Raw genomic sequence first — 7,032 nt, 5'->3', positions numbered from 1 at the left:
TTTAATCCTACTATATATTGTCCTAATTAAGAGTAACAAATGGACAAATATTAGGTATAACATAAATTATATGAAGGCATTTGAGTAATCAAGAAAGTATTCATCACCCTTGGTGAATTAGAAAAAATATTTCACTTATTCTTAAATAATATTAATTGTAAATCCTTGTGCAATGTAAAATGAGATTTGTAAAAAAGTTTCAAATTTTATTCAGAAAATCAATGAAATAATATTAAAAACAAATATGATTTTGCTATAGTAGACACTTCATGCTGTAATGTCTAAATCGAAACATTGTTGATGAATGAATAATAATTATATTAAGAAAAAACCGATCACTGAAAGGTTAAGTCAAGTCATTTATAACTTTTCTAATATTTAGGGGTGATGACAGGTTGCTAGACATCATATTTAATCTTTAAATATAAATCAATCAATTATTGAATTGATAATAAATTAATTTATATAATCATATTTTATTTATGATTATGATTTATATTGGGACCAACTTATTAGGGAACCTAATGGGTCACACTCATAAAAATAATTATCATAAATTAAAATAAGATTATTAATCAAGTGTAACTTGATTATAAATAAATTTTTAAAAATTAAGGACGAGAGTGTAATTAATTCTATTTTATTTAGGATTTGATTTATATTTGAATCAAATTATTATGAAACCTAATGGGTTACACTCATAAAAAATAATTAATCATAAATTAAAATGAGATGATTAATCAAGTGTGACTTGACTTGATTATAAATAAGTTTTAGAAATTGAGAATTAGAGTATAAATTTATACAGGGAATTACAATTCTAAATCTAGAAAAAAATCAAGTAGGAACTTGACTGAATAAATTTTTAAAATTGTCTTAAAATATATATATTCAACGAAAAATTAATATTTTGTTATTTATAGAGTTTTTAGATTTTCCTATAAAGAAAATGTTATGCATTTTATATGTGTTTAAGAAGACAAACACTTTTTAATTCCCAAATTTTTAGCCCTCTATACTCCAAATCACCGCCCAAACAACCCTGAATGTTCACCTGTAAATACTTTTCCATCCCTGCCAAGACACACAATGAGATAGACAGAGGGTGAAACTGACAAGCAGACCGTGAGACACAAATAGAAGCAGAGGGAGATAGAGAGATAGAAGGAAAGGGAACAAGAAAGAGATGAAAAGAAAAAACAGTAGGCAAAAGTAACAGTAACGCCTTACCAGCATCAAGGCAGTTACTGAATTTTGTCCCATAAATTCTAAGTAAACTCATTTTCATATCGACAAACCAGATTTATAAGCACTGCAAAACCAGGTACATTATCTTTTCACGATAAGGTCTTTTGTTTTTGTATCCTGTTTTGTTGTAATATATCATGTTACAAACTTTGCTTGGATAATTGATTGTTGCGTTCAAAGGCATGCTGGATCAGAAATCATGAATCTAATGATGATTGTCTTTCTTACTTGGGTTTTTGATAATTATAAAATGTTAGGTTTTTTCTTTCATACAATTATGCGACTAAGAAAACCATGAAACCTGTGAAACTTAGCTTGCATAACAATTCTTTCTATTTTTAACTTGGGAGCAGGAGAGGTTTTGAGTAAAGAATCTGTTTGTTTTGTTAGAATCTTCGAGTTTATAACCTAGGTTTTTGCGTGGAATAGAAGAAAGAAAGGAAACATAGGAGCATTTGCTTTTTTGGGGGGCTAATGTGCTTTCTTTACTGGGATTCCAAGGAATTAAGATGAGCAGCCACTACATTTTTTAGTCATGAACGTTAGCAGGACAATATACATGCATAATCAGTAGATAGTTGCTTTCCTTATGAAAGAGTAGTTTCTAAACCCAGTTTTCGTAATCTGCAGAGAGATAGAGAATGTAATGGCAGATTCTGCACTTTCAACATTTGCAACCTGTATTGTGATACTAACTTCGCATCTAAGTGATATTACAAGTTTCTACTCTATTGAGACTGGAATATGTCAGCCATCCACTTGAGTGAATTCTAGAGCATTTGCATCTGGATCTCTTGTAAATATGGCAGGCCTCCCAGACCGGCTAAGTGTATATGGAATACCTGAAGAACAGAACACCATAAGGCACTGCATTCCTTCAACCAGTTACAAAGCTAGTTGTCAAAAATCATTCTTTAGTAGCTGGGGGACTATCCTGACTCAAGCAGGTTAGGTATGTATGTTCAGAAAATCCAACTTCATTTGGCACGCATATGCAAATATATATACAAAAAATATACGAGCACATGCTTTAGGCAAAGAGTGATAATAGAAGAGTGAGGACAGAGTAGTGTACCAGCTTTATCAAGGATCACTTTTTAGCTTGGACACATCCTGAATGGCAATGCAAGTATGTCGATCCCGGCCACCATGTTCAGGTCGTCCAGTCAAGGGGTCAGGATTGGGAAGCTCCATTAAATGGATCATTTCAGAACCACCCACAACCAGGCACCCCTATAGGGAAGTTTTATCATGTGGCCTTTCTTCATTTATTTCAAGCCCTAATTTTAAACAGAAAGCAAGTTCATTAATATCTGTTTTTCCATAACTGTTTACCTTGAGGGATAAAGAAGGGATGATGTATAAACACCAGCCAAGAGATAGTGACAAACCTAAGATTCCCTGATAAAATTCAAGAGACCTTTCAAGGTTATCACACAGCACTCCAACATGGTGAACACTAACAACTCCATAATCTGCAGGAATTCCAGCAAATTAACAGATACAACTTAACAACTCAAAAATAGCAGCTAGCCTTTTTCAATCGTGAATGTGATACATAAAGCCATTGTGTAACACACAAAAACACACATGTATACGCTCACAAAGAGTAAGGGATGTGGAAATAAATTTGCACCTTCAGATGTAGTCATACCATTCAATTTAGGATGAGAAACTATTGAACTATGTAACTATATATATATAAAAGAAAAAAGATAAAGATAAAAAGAATTTTGTCCTTGTACCTTCTTAAATTTAGTCCCCGTCCATACAAGGAAAACAAAAGCAAATCCCATCGATTCCCCACTTTGGTTGACTCTCTCATAACCAAGAGCTTATTTCAAGAAGGATTCTCAAAAAATTGATAAAAATGAAATGAAACTTTACAGCAGGAGCAGTTTCATTCATGCTTTAGATAATTTTCTCTCTTAAAACCAAACCAAAAAACATGGAATTGTAATCCAATGGAAGCTTGTAAAAAATGTAGAACATTTTAATTGGTCCCAACTTTGAAGAAGCATCGTTTTAGTAGCTGACAAGCAAAGGATTTGGCAAAATGCATATCTCTTTAACACTTCATTACAAATCCTCTATGAAGCCACACAAAAATATACGTCAAATCAATAACACGGGTTCTTTTCCCAATAAAGCTATCAAAGAACAAGGGTTTAGATCATTAAGAAAACTAATTAGAGTTGAGAAAAATTAGGCAATCCTCAAATGCATTTGACACCATGAAATAGAGAAAATGTTAAACTAATTGTGAAAAACTGATCCCACCTTTAAACATTCACCAAATCATTTTCTGATCGTTACTAACCCAGGCACATAGTCTATTGGATACTTCGTTGTACATATATACAGTCCTCACCTATATGTCAAACTTTTTTTCTGAAAACAACTCTACCTTCTTTCTTCCCTATTAACTATCTTCCTAGCACACTGCCGTAGTTCCTAAATGAAACATGTTTTGGTCTATCAGTATATGTAGAGCTCGCATTGAGTTCTATTTCAATTTGTTTTTGCAGAAAAAAATCTTAACACTGTTAAAATGCAAGGAACATAACTGAAGGGTAAATCAAGGAATATGTTTCAATTTTTCCTAATTTAATTCAGTGTTAATGCAAAAAGAAGAATCATTTCCAAAGGCACAAAATACAACAGAAAGGTGTTGTTCAGCATGTGAACAAGCTAGGGTGCAGCAGTTTTCTAATCATCAACTAATTTTGTTGTTGGCTGTTAGAGTGTGATCCAGTAAATGAGACAGGTCAATTTCTAGAAAGATTGAGAACATTCACATTGCATCCAAATTAGCCCCTCCAAATCTACTTGAGCAAGACCAACATGGCATACTGACTTTCGATCCAAATGCAACTAAAATGGAGAAATATCTGTAACATAAAGGAGCACAAAATCAAATAGGAAGAGTTACCGATTTTCTCATTGAGACGGGTTGATTCTTTCTCAACTATATTTGTTTCAGCAGAAAGCTTAGTTTTGTCCTTGAAACAAAACCTGGGAGACCTACCACTACCAACATTGGTTTGATAAAAATGGCATAGTGAGTTTACAGATATAGGTTTAGCAGTCGCACAATTCACCTGCAATGCAATAACAAAGATGAATTACAGATAAAAATAACCAATGGAAGCAACAATCCACAGCTGTTTGATGGGCAATATCCATATCAAAAGTACAAGAAACAATAGAATGAGACATGCACGCTACCAATTTATGCCATCAAAACCCTTAACTGACACTACCTACCAAAATGCATAAATTGAACACAAACTTCTAGTTTATGAAGGTCTTGTAGGCTAGGGGTCACTGCAACAAAGTGAAGCAGTCTATCAATATCAAGAAGTCCTTTGAGGCCATTTCCCATGAAGATTGTGTACTGGCCGACTCTAGTCTGGATCAATCTTGTTCTTCCATTGTTATTTCCCAGGTTGAAGTAGCTCTTAAGTGCCCTTCAGACAGATTGCGGAAAGGCCAGGTATGGTTTTCATGTCCTCTACCTTTCTTTGAAAATATTGCTGGCGACATAGAGTCATTGTCAACTTCAATCAGTCACCCTAATGTGGTTTTCGTCAAATATTCTCTGGTGTTAATACCTAAGGCATGTCTTATTGATTCATAAAAAGAAAAGCAATAAGAAACAAATAAAAAATCCTGGTCTTGCATCAAAAACATTGCAGTGGATCATTGTAGGTGATGGAGCGAATTGTGCTGTGATTGGCAACTATTGATTGGTCAGTGATGGAGTGAAATGTGCTATGGTTAGAGCTAGGTGATAAAGCAGCGCAGCAGTTAATTGAAAACATACGTTGGTGACTGCACTGGTAGGTCATGCTAGTGATACTTTGAGGCATTTGAGACAATGAGGTACAACATTAAACTCGATAACTAGACTATAAAGGGTAATTATAAAAAAACAAAAATTTCAAAAAGATAAAAATACAAAAGTTGCCTTATATATAATATATGAAAAAACAATATGACACTCACTCTCTCTTTCTTGTCAAGCTTTCTCTATCCCTAAAATCATATTTTCTCTCTTCTTTTGATCCAAATTTGAAAACCTAAAAATAATTTATTCATCTCCTTGCAAATTGAATCAAATAAACACAGTTTTAATTCTTAGAAGTGAAAAGTGCCAGTTCAACTCTAAATTATTGGGGCTTTACGTTGAGTTACGAAGTTCTAATTCTAGATAGATAGGAGGAAGCCTCATAGGCACTGCTGTTTTGATGCCTCACTATAAGACTTGTAGTAAACTTGAACTTAACAGCACCAACACTGTCTCACCATCCTTTTCTTCATTTGTTTCTCAAAAATTTGCAGATGATATTTGATTTTACTGCAATAGTATTGTTCAGTTATGAATAAGAAAAATCAGGGGAAAATATAGCTGAAAGTTTCACCAACTTCTTGAAAGGACTCATGCCAAGCCCCTTGAATATTCCTGGTACTGCATTTCATAGATGTTTAAAGGTACGTATTTTAGAAAAACTATTGTTCTTCTTCTAGGCTTCATTTGAATCACTTACTGTTTATGCAGAACCAGAAGAGGGCAATAAAACTAATAACTATAATCCAGAGATTCACAAAGGAGATGTTCTTGAATGGAAAAATAAATGCAACAACCAAGCAACTCATGTTGTCATTATCATCTTATAATACAACTTTCTGTAGATGCTTTACCCAATGTACTATTATACAATTTTGCTTCTCCTACATCCTCAAGTTAACAAACAGCATTTGTATGCCGTTTAATATTAACAAGTAGCATTTGGATTATGCAAATGAAATGTTTGATAAAAACCTAAAAGGGATACAAATTACCAAGTTTTAGTAATTTCTTAATTCTTAGTAAAGTTGTAATATTAGCTTGATAACTAAGTTGTAATATTAGAGGAAAGCTCTTTAGTTATTAAATATAAATAATACAATCTTGTAAATAATAAGATATTTTATGACAACCTTTTTTTTTAAGAATGTCAAGTGTTTTGTACGGGAAAACAAAACCTAGATCAAAACTTTAAAACTTTAAGAAGGTTTTTTTTTTTTTTCTTATCGCGTACAGGGTAAAATTACGGCAGAAGTTCTCCTAAAGTCTGCCTAAATAATGTCAAACTCTGGAAGCCCACGTATGGAAGCTGGTTAGAGTTTTTTTTTTATTATTATTGTACTTTTTTAAGAAACATCATTCTGGATTGTTTGAAGGAAAAATGAAAACCCATTATAGATTCTGCATTATTTTTTTTTGAGAGAAAAAAAAAAAAAGCTCATAATCCAAGTTACAATATCTCCAATCTAATTAGCAATGTATCGAGAATATAATCCAAAAAAAAAAGAAAATTCACCAATTTTTGATAAAAAATTGTAACAAGTATTAAAGAAAGTATTAGTGTGAATAATATTACCTTGTGTTGCAGAGCAGTGGTGGCTGATGGACTGGGAAGGGAAGCCATGGAGGGGATGGAAGGGAAGCGTTATGAAGTGATCTGGATTTTGTTTAATTCTTTGAAAGATCCAAAGCCCAGACAACATCACCCGATAACTTTAGTGTGTTAACCACTTGCTGGCTAATTTTCTGCACCACAAATTTTCACGAATAAGCCACCACAACAAAAATGTCATTCACACGATATCAACTTTTATGAGTAATTACAGAAGTTATCTAGGTTTCCTCCTACAAGGCATAAACATATTATCCCTTCAAGCACTTTTTATGGGTAATTACAGGGAAAAAAAATGTCTCTCGTTTACCTTGAGAATAAT

General features: G+C 32.9%; 1 pseudogene; it reads right to left on the bottom strand.

The window, feature by feature from the left end:
- Positions 1-1,808: 1,808 nt before the first annotated feature.
- LOC118040181 (uncharacterized) lies at positions 1,809-6,818 on the bottom strand (annotated as a pseudogene).
- Between the last annotated feature and the right edge of the window lie 214 nt (positions 6,819-7,032).

The sequence above is a fragment of the Populus alba genome, chromosome 18 (assembly GCF_005239225.2).
Source record: "Populus alba chromosome 18, ASM523922v2, whole genome shotgun sequence".
NCBI lineage: Eukaryota > Viridiplantae > Streptophyta > Magnoliopsida > Malpighiales > Salicaceae > Populus > Populus alba.
Note: the sequence above shows the minus strand (reverse complement) of the source record. Positions and strands in the feature narration are given on the sequence as shown.